General features: G+C 37.0%; 2 long non-coding RNA genes across 2 annotated transcripts in view; one reads left to right on the forward strand and one right to left on the reverse strand.

Moving 5' to 3' along the window:
- The window catches only part of LOC128892836 (uncharacterized), a 29,153-nt gene that overhangs the window by 13,849 nt on the left and 4,619 nt on the right, over positions 1 to 10,685 (reverse strand). The gene's annotated exons all lie outside the window — the stretch shown is intronic.
- On the forward strand, positions 7,449 to 9,457 carry LOC128892837 (uncharacterized). The gene is made up of 3 exons (XR_008461187.1): positions 7,449 to 7,541; positions 8,438 to 8,650; positions 9,220 to 9,457. It is a non-coding gene; the product is annotated as an uncharacterized LOC128892837 (long non-coding RNA).

Here is a 10,685-nt window from a genome sequence, read left to right on the forward strand (position 1 = left end):
ATTGATTACAGTATAGTTTTAAATAATTTTCAAGAAGACCCATTAAAGTGCATTACAGCTAAAGTCAAAATAAATACAGATTGCTTTAAAAAATTCAAATAATTCTTTTAATATTATTGAATACAAAAAGAATCGATTACAGTATAGTTTTAAATAATTTTCAAGAAGACCAATTAAATTTGTGCATTACAGCTAAAGTCAAAATAAATACAGATTGCTTTGAAAAATTCAAACCATATCATCCCTTTAAAAAATATAATACGCAAAGGAAAGAAAAATTCTATTTTCATTCGAACTATTTCACGTATTCAGGAAACTTCCGAACGAATCAGAAAAACGCGTCGGATCCTCAAACGTATCAAATAGCCAATGAGCGGCTGCTTAGAAGCTCGCATTGAAACCCAAGTCGGTCGCTTGGAGCACTTTTATTGAGAAGCTTCCGCGAGATCTCTTCGCTAAATCAGTTTGCAACCAAAAATGCCTGGAACTCGGAAGGCAAGATCGAATAGCACGAGTTCTTACGTAACTTTCTTTTATTTATTTTTTTTTTTTTTCGTCATTTTCCTGTGCCAAATCCACCGCTGAAGTTATGCCGGCGCGTTTTGATACGTCTCGCGTATACACGTAAGTTCTAAAGGGCTGAATAGCGCAGACCGATTCTACTGACGGAGGTCTGGCTGGTTTTTCTTAAGTGAACGGCAGAGGAAATCTGTGCGGGGAAATGTAGCCACGTTTCACTGAGATTTATCTTCCTACGACTATGTTTTATTTAAAGGACGCATCGATGCACTTACAAGGTGCAACTGCGCTTCTTCTCCGGTAAGGTATACTTTGGCTCCGCCTTTGTCGAGGCCACTCCTGCTCCGTTATTAAAAAATGCACAGTTGCGCTTCCCTTGTGCATCGGTGCATCTTTTGAAGAAAATATAGCCGCGTATCAGGGTGAACTATTGGTTCTGGTTTCGTTGTCGTAACGTGTACGTGTTTTTGCGTTACGGGTGTGCGAGTGCGCTTCGAACGTGTGCAGTGACTGATGTCTTGCGTCGAATCTCTGAACGAATCTTCCCGTGTGCCTCGCTTGTATCCTAGCGTGGAACACGAAAACCTTTATTATTCGAATCATTTCGAGAAGATAATTTCTGGTAGAATGATAAAATTATCAAAATTTCATGCTTTTATTAAAATCGATAATTTTATAATCAAAATTTATGACGTATAATAAAAAAAAAATACGAATGATATATAATTTATTATCAACAAATTTTAAATATAAGGAAATAATTATTGTTTAAATGTATCTCATATCTTCTTGATTTATTGAATCTCTCAAGTGATTCTTATCACGTTTTACTCTCCCAGTATTCAACTAAAATGTATGTTGCAAGTAAACAGTTTTATAAATAATTTCATCGAGAGTGTAGAATATACGAAAATGGGACTTCAAGCTATTCAGTAACTATTTTATCAGCGATATTCGTAGTTACATCTGTTCGTGAAGAACAGCATACAGACGAAACAACAAGACCTTAAAAGTTTAAGGTGAAGGATCAGGTTCTTCATTAATTACGTTTTCTGAAAGCTCAAGCCGTTAAAACTACGCTCTTAAAGTTCTATGACGATATTCGAGGATTTAAAAAAGTTATAATCTTTCGAAGAGAACACTATACAGGTCAAAAGATACAATTACAAACTTTAAAGCCGTTTGCCTCGGATCGACTCTTCTTGACTTCGTGTTGGCAAAGTCTTGAGAAGTAACTGAGCGATTGGCTTGAAACGTTTGAAAAATGCGTAACTATGGTTGCTATTACAATTATTACAGCATCGAATACCCTCTAGAATTAATACAATACGTTTCAATTCCTTCCAAATTTTTATTATATATATATTTACAAGTCGAGGATAAATGAATCGTCATATAAAATTTGAATTTGAATTTGATAATTTGCTTCGAAATTACACGATTCTGAACGTGAATTATTTTATCGGCCGATAAACCGAAATTCTACGTAATAGGCCAATGAATATGTATGTACCGTTTCACATAAATTTGTTATAATGCTGTACATTATAAATAATAGCGGTTGCGTGGTGGAAAACACTAGAATAGTAATGTCATTGCATATATTATATTTACCATAAGAGATTCGTACCATTAAGACGAGTGGTCCTTCTCAGTGTACAGTTTATTCGTTACTAAAATAAAATATAAGAAGAAAATATACATCCCGAAAGTTAGAGTAAGTAAAATTAAAACAGAAGACATTTTATAATCACTTGTCTAAAGATTTTTAATTGTCCTCCCGGCGAATTTGTTCTGGGATTCTTGGAAATTAGTCTGCGGAGATTAAAGATTAAATTGACCCATAAAATAATTTACGAGGTAATCCTGGGATCATTAGTCTTACCCGCGAACGAAATTCAAGACGATAGATAGCTCTTTCTTTTAATAATAATTCTTCTTTAACTTCCACGCTTATGAATTTTGTGTGCGACACGTTTAGATTATATTTTGTCTACAAAAATCATTCTGCTTCAATTTCTCAACAATCTCTGTTTTTCCTTTACGGTCTTGTGGTTTTCTCCGTACATGTTTCTCAGAGAAACCTATTTTCAGAACTCGATAGAATTTCATCACATTTGAGATCAAAACCAGACTGATGGACATTTAAAGAAAAAAGCGATTTCCGAATTTATATAGAAGCACGAAGCAGTTAACGAGACGCTCGAGCGAAGAAAGTTGAACCGTTTTCTTATAACAAAATTTTGTTTCTCGTACCGCAGCACGCTGCGTCAAGAATATAAAGCTCCGTGGAGTAATTCTGGGGACCTCGCGCCAGGGAAAATATTATACGATGGTATTAAACGTAGATGCGCATTGTGCTGTTATTAAATGAAGAGGAGAGTTAGGGATGAAAAGCGCGAGCAACTTTTCAGTTTCGGAAAATAAATAGTTTACGCGCACGAAAAAAAAATAGAAGCATGTAAGAGATTTATGAGGGGGAAACTATTCCAAGAATGTTGTTTGTTTGGTGTAACTAATCCGCGAATATTTATACATTTATGCCACTGTGAATGTACAAAAATATACAAGAACGAAATACACGTTACGTCATTTTGAAGGCGAAACATAATTTTTTCTGCTAACTTTAATTTACGTTTCTGTTCTTTATCTGTGTACATAAAAATATGAGTTTTCATAAACAATCTAATTTAATTCATAAGCAACCTAATATTAAGGATGTATATCTTTTAAATAGTTATGTAAAATAGCAATGTAAATAAACGCAACACTTCATTCTTTCTGAACAATAATTTTGTTAATAAAACACTAAACATTGAACGTACGATGAGATACGAAAACCAAAAATATCAAAACTGGCCGAAGACGAATGAATATTTATCGATCATTATTTCTGGCACTTGGTGCACCGCTTGCAACCACGTTCAATAATATTTCTCAGTACACAGCGATAAAATAATCATTTAAATCGAATCTCCAGATGAATGTTATTTCCATTTCCATCATAACGCACGTCGAGAGCTCGTAATAAAATAGAAACCACCTAAAAATAAATCTAGAAAACGATAATACATCGAGAGATTAAACAAAAATATATCTTCCTGGATTGTTCTTCATCTGTACGTATAAAAATACGAATTTGCATAAACATCCGGTCTAGATTTAGTCCACAGTCTATTAACCTATCCGGGAATGGCTCACGTGAAATGGAAAATAACGCTTTATTAAAACGTCCGGGGCTAAGAATTCTTGTACCTCTTTCGCGCGTGAAACTGTTTCATAATTCCTCCGCTCTCATTGTTATCCAAATATTTTGTGTTATTTCATCCGATTACGCGAGCCATCCGTTCGACGAGAATTTCGTGTATCAAATACGGTGTATTCAGTTCCCGAAGGCAAAGCTACTATAAATCGTTTAGTATACCGACATTCCTCGACAAAGTAGTATCGCTGCTCATTTGTTTTGAGCCTGAATAAAACTCGCTAATGGCGCAATTTATTCGCCTACGGTTATGTTATTGCAACGCGACGCTGGGACTTCGATTACTTTATATTTAATTACTAACGCTTGGAAATTATCGTCTGCTCGTGCTTTTTGGGGCCAGGAGTTACGCGAAAGTAATACGTTAAATATTTTTAAATACACTGCCGAATGTAATTATTAGGAAAAGGAATTGAAACATAAATGAAAGTAAGTCTTATCTTCTGATGGAGAATTTTTACAGCGGAATTAAATCATTTTTCTCTAAATGTAATTCGAAATTGTTGTGTAGAACAGGTACGTGTATTATTTACTCGTCAGCCACCACAATGTACATAGTTCTGTTGAAGAAACCTACGTTGAAAAATAAGGAAATCTATTTGTACTTTTATTTATCCTCGATAAAGCCGTGTAAAAAAGCTCCCGAGACTTAATCGGAACTTAACCAAGACTAACCGAGACTTAATCGGAACTTAACCAAGACTAACCGAGACTTAATCGGAACTTAACCAAGACTAACCGAGACTTAATCGGAACTTAACCAAGACTAACCGAGACTTAACAGAGACCTAACCCAGACCTAAAGGGACATTAAGTATAGTAGATTTGTTGCGTGAAACCTAATGGTGCCTGAGAGTCACCTCTCGAGTGCAAAGGGTTAATATCACATAATTCATGTTTCTAGTAATAATAGCTTTATTCATGAGAAAAGAAAAATCTGACAGCCTACAATGAGCTACCATTACGTTGCGTTATAAAATTTTTAACATATTCATGAATATTTCGTCGTGTTATTATATTATTTATTTAATCAGGAATTTTTCAACTTTTAACGAGATTATTACGCGACGTATCTATGTAATTTAATCACGTCGGTCTGGAAATTTTAAGTGGATTTATTATGTATTATACTCGTTTATAAATAAAACACTCTTGTGTAAACCCTTTGATAAATTTTCTAATGGCTGGACACAGCTTTTCAAGCATTTATTAATAATGATATTCTGCATATCATCTTGTATTATTTTTTTCTCTATTTGTTATGGAAATCAAGTACTTTGTAATTCATTGCACACAGCGATCTCATCTATAGCTTGTCAATTTTGATTGAATCTATATCTGGCACACAAGTTTCTATAGGATACTCTAAGCTCGATCAAATATACGCAACGTCAGGTAAGACGTGAGCTCGTGATTTGATCGTGATCCCTCGCAAATAGCATATCGAATACCTGTCGAAAAAACAAAAAAAATGCTCCAACTTTCGTTTCCTTTTTTTTTCTTACTTCTTATAATTCTCATTTTCAAGGTTGGTTTCGTAGTATAATAAACAAATTTTTGAGGCAAAAAATATGTCTTCCAGACAGATGGACATATGTAAAGTCAGGCAGTAATAAGGAGCAGAGAAAAGCAATCTGAAATTCTTTGCTGACAAGGTGAAGAAATGAAGCTTTTTGCACCGTGACGTAATTGGGGACGAGAAGGGGATCGTGAAGGATAACACAAAGCAAAAAAGACAATAGCTTCTTCCAAATCAAACCCTCGTTTCAACGTCCACGCCAAGACTGACTCTGAAGAAGGTTTATACTGTACGTCCGAATATTTTAAATCAAGGGAGATAATTTTAAACTCTCTTGAATTCCCTAAACAAATACAAAATAAAACGTAGGTTTAACAAAAAATAAATTTGCGTAAAGGAAATATTTTCACAAAAACTTGAAATACAAATAAGTATGTGCATACAAATAAGTACAAGTGCACAAATAAATATGTGCATTAGATGTTGACGTTATTCTCGTAATGCAAAATCGATTTCTTAATAAGTTATACAGTAACATAGAGTAACATAATTGTTTCAAGTATTTTTTTATTGGAAACAAAGTTATGAAACAACGATAAGAATTATACTGGTTTGTTTACACATCTATAAAAATGGAATTTACATGGAGATTGCACCGATCTGTAACATAATAAGTCGCGTTATTCAACCGTTTTCGGAGTTCGAACGGTATCGAGACGAAATTTGCGAAAGGTGAGCTGCCCGTAAAGGGTTAATCGCGACCGCCTCGAAATGGCGACGGAAGCTCGCGAAAGTTAGCCGCGGTCGGACGGAATCGCGCTAACCGAGTGGTCGAGGTAAAAATAGATATTTTCTGCGACTCGTTCGTCGCCATCGACAGCGGTTATCGATCATCGAGGAGAAACGTTCAAAGCCGCAGAAGAAAGCAATCAACGGGGACGTTCGATCTGTCTCCGCCGGCGAAGCTTACACTGGTCCCGCGTCATTGACAAACGCGGAGCACGGTGTTAACAGCAATGAAATCCTCCGCGAATGGACCTTTTCCGAAGTTAAACGACAGCCCGTAAATCAAGCAAACTTTCGCGTTCGACAGAATGATATTTACCGCGCCGAATGAGAGAAAGCGAGCGAGCGGAGAGAGAGAGAGAGAGAGAGAAAAAAGAAAGATACAGGAGAGAGAATGAGAGCGAGAAAGAGAGGAATCCCCGTTGTTCCCATCGGAAACTAATTTCGACGCGCGGAAAATCTCGTTTCCCAATCCGACCACGGAGTTTTCCAGCGCTCATTTAATCACATGTTTACAAATTAGTTTTTAGGATGCGATTCGAGTCTCTGGAAATTCCTTCCGAAAACGGGGGTTGGTTCGACGAGAGAGGAGAAAAAGGGGCTGAAAACGATTCGCTTACGGGGTTAGGGGTAGATTTTGTTGGGTGGTAACGTGAGTCGATTTCAGGAGAGCGTACTTTAGAAACGAATTACCACGGGATAACTTAAACAATGGAATAGGAAAATTGTCTTGTTCGACGAAGAATCTTTGTACGTGGGTCTTCCATTATGATAGTGATACAGATACGTCCATAATTTTGGAAGACACATTTTTGTTTGTCGGAAATTTGATCATTTCTATTACCAAACCAAGCTTGAATATTTTATGTTTTTCAAATCTGCCTTACTTTCCCAATAATATAAATATATTATAGGATATATTATATTTGGAAAGTCAGTTAGATTTAAAGGAGAGAAAACGTATTTCTAATATGATAGTATATTTAAAAAATATATTAGTCGAGCTGAGGAAAAGGAAACGAGATGACAAGTATTATATATGTGTTACATCCGGCCCTGCCGAATGGTGCCCCTTTTCATCGACCTCGCATTGCACGTAGCGAGATCGGTAAACTTTAGGCATGCGCTCGATAAACGATGCGGAAATCGTTCCTCGAACGAAATAATGCGAACCGCGAGTCAGCAAACGGGCGTCAGCGATGTTAGGCCGTTGCGTACGAATCGGCCATCGAACTTGCGACCCGTCCCAGATTCGGAAGTGTAGAAATTAAGATTTCGAAATTACGATCGCGCCAGGCGAGGATCTGGGGTTATATAAACTCGTGGTCACGACCACGGACGGCTTTTGTGTGTTCTTATTTTGGCAGTTATAATTCTGTAGTGGACGGGTTAATCTCTCGCGTCAGTCTCATTTAGGTATCGTGTATTGCATCTCCAGCTGAGTAAAGAGTTCGCGTAAGTGAGAACATACGCACTAGAGATAGAGTCACCGCGGAGTTACCTAAGAACATCCCAGTCATAGTTGGGACGTAATATATGAATAATTTACAAGTACTACGATTGCTATAAGAAAGTATAATAATACCAAGTTTAAAAATCTCTTATTATATAAAGAAAAAACTTTGATATCTATCCACGTAATATTCTAGAAGAAAATTGAAAGATATTAATGGTTTTCTCATGAAAATTAAGTGGCTCGGTTATTCTGATTCGAAGCCAGAATAAATGAAGAAAGTCTTCCACTGACAATAAAGTATAATTTAACTGGGGAAACAGCATCGAAAACGTAATACCTTGCTAATTAAGGAGAATAATGTCGAATACTTTGTCTCTCATACCAGTAATTTGTGCTGTAATGTTTCTCCGAACAGGCAAAATTATGCGAAAACAAATACTGATTAAACTTATAATTAACTGTGCACAATTATCTGAACGCCGCTCTGGGCTGCAAGCGCGGTGCGTGAAATGTACAATGGGGTGTTAGAAATAATCGGAAGTCCTGTATGAAACTGGAGCATTGAACTTTCCACCCACACGCTCACTTTTACTATGCATTATTATATTAATAAGCAAATTCTGTTCGGTGTTCGTACACTCGTTCTATTATTTTGTTATATTACGTAATGGAATAATATTATGTCTAACGATATGTCTCATATTAATTATACTTTTAATTTAACTTTCATTTTGTTATCGATGAAAAGTTTGTTTGAAAAATCCAAAAAACTACTTGTAAGTGTACAAATTATTTTGTATACTATAAATATCGTATACATAATATTACATTCCTACGAAAAAAGAATATGTACAAGACTGTAAAGGGGAGAGAAAACATTGTGTACGTTTTACAGATTTTATAAAAGAAGAATTCAGATATAAAGGAAAAATAAGATAAAAGGATACCTTAGACTAACTAACGCTATTAAAAACAGCAACTGGTGCAGCAAGAATTCTAGTACCATCAACGTACAAACATTTGTTGAATCTACATGTAAACTTCCATGGCAATCGCTTGGTTATTCGCGAGATTTCGTGAACGCCAGATCAGGAGCAGTCGTTCCGAGGTAAACAGCTTTAAAGTTTTAAGATATCTGATTTGACTTGTACTGCGTACTCTTCGAGAAACTCGATGAAAAGACTAACTTCCCTAAATCTTCGAACATCGTTATAAAATATTAGAGGACGTAATTTGTAAATCTTGATATTTCAAAACAAAAAAATAGTTAATGAGAAAGATTGATTTTCCTTCCAAACAATCCAAAACCTGTTGAAGCAGTATTCCTGATTTTTTCGAGTAAACACGGTCGACTTTGTTTTGTACATATTCTGAAAGTTTGGGAGCACCAATAACTAGGGTTGGAATAAATAAAATTATGTTAATTTAGAATCAAATATTATTGTTGAATAAATCATGGTTTAAGGAGCAATCTAATTAACATTAAAATTGAGTCGATGTAAAATAAAATATTATTTGAATCAATCTTTACGAGGCAATAATTAGGTAAAATCGAGAATATCTAAGGAAAATGTTTTTAGGTACAAGTTCAAAAATTGAGCGAGTTATGAATATTTGAATTCGTCGTCCAGACGGTCGTTGACTGCATGTAAAACTTTAAACGCGTTTGTTTCGAAGGTACTTGGTAGATGGGAGCAGCGACACTGATTTCTCGAGAACTACTGGACAGATTGACTTGAACTTCGACAAACCGATAAAAGGAACGTGCAGCTATCGTTTCCATCGGATTCATCCGATATCTTAAATTCTTTAGGGACTAAAAAGTTGACAACTTCTGGCTAAAAATCGAAAGTTACACTTTTCGAGGTTGGCGATTTATTAAGAGTGTTTCTTACTTGTTTATTTTAGTTGGGACAATGTCCACGCATGTAAGGATGAATACTAAATTTGATTTAATAGTTTCAAATGAACAGAAGTGAAGTACCAACATCTCTTCACCCTCGAATTGAATAAATCCCTTTCCCTGTACCGCTACAAAATCGTTAAATTGTTATTGTTAAATACAGCTTGAATTTTCTAGCATCCAACGAGAATCCTCCCGAAGGGTAAAGAGACGACCGCCCTCAACAAACCAATACCAGTATCTCAACAAATCACTACCCCTAGAATCGCGTTTAAATCTCCCTGCCGCTGCCGAGACAAATTCGCCAGTGGCGATCGCCGCGTTTAATACCAACGCATGCACACGCGTTTCGCGTATGATTTTATTGTTGAACAATTATAGAGAACCCGCGCTGAAACGGTGAGCCAATTAAAGTAATCGTTTTCGCGCGTCGGCCGGCCGGATGGCGATAAAATTAATGCGCCAAACGAAACCTCCGATAACGGCAGTTCGACGGTTTGTAATCGCCGCAATTATCACCGCTTAATTGGCCCGGGCCGAGTGACAGGTCGCTTCCTCGTCGTCCGCAGACCCGAGAAAACCGCGCCTTTTCACGGCGACAGGAGCGGCTAACGAAGGAGCAAGGAACTTCCCGGCGAGTTTTCCATTATCGTGCACGAGGAAACAAAACTAACAAGTCCCGTGTATCTTTCTTTTTTTTTTCTCTGCCCCAAACTGACCTATTCACGATCCGCGACGGCGAAAACGCGTCGGCAGCATTTCAAGAACGTCGCGTCGACGTTAGAAACGCTTCCCACACGTAACTATTTCCTTCCTCGCGTCGATCGCGGTGTGTTCCCGACGTTTCGACGACCCCGAAGTTCTTCTTTCAATGTCTGACGCGTCGCAGCCGGTGAAGTACGCCCCGAAATCACCTGCTTCGTTAACCACGGGCTCCGATCGCTGCGGATAACTCGATCGTTCTTCGACGACGATGATTTATCGCCGATCCACAGCTCGAGGCTAGATGCCGAGTTTTTCCGCGCGAGGCATCATTCGACTCGGAGCAACGACGTCTCGACACTGTTGCGTTTTTGAAGAGGTTGAAGATGAAAGTTTATCTCTAGAGTCCGATGGTACCGAAGGATTTGAGTTTCAGGGACAGTTACAATTTATTTTTTAAGAAGAGAAGATTTAAGAATTCGAGGATAATGAGGAGATTTGGTTCTTTAGGATTGATGGTGTTTGAGGATATTTGAGT

Source organism: Hylaeus anthracinus, unplaced genomic scaffold (genome assembly GCF_026225885.1).
Source record: "Hylaeus anthracinus isolate JK02 unplaced genomic scaffold, UHH_iyHylAnth1.0_haploid 2, whole genome shotgun sequence".
In the NCBI taxonomy this organism is placed as follows: Eukaryota; Metazoa; Arthropoda; class Insecta; order Hymenoptera; family Colletidae; genus Hylaeus; species Hylaeus anthracinus.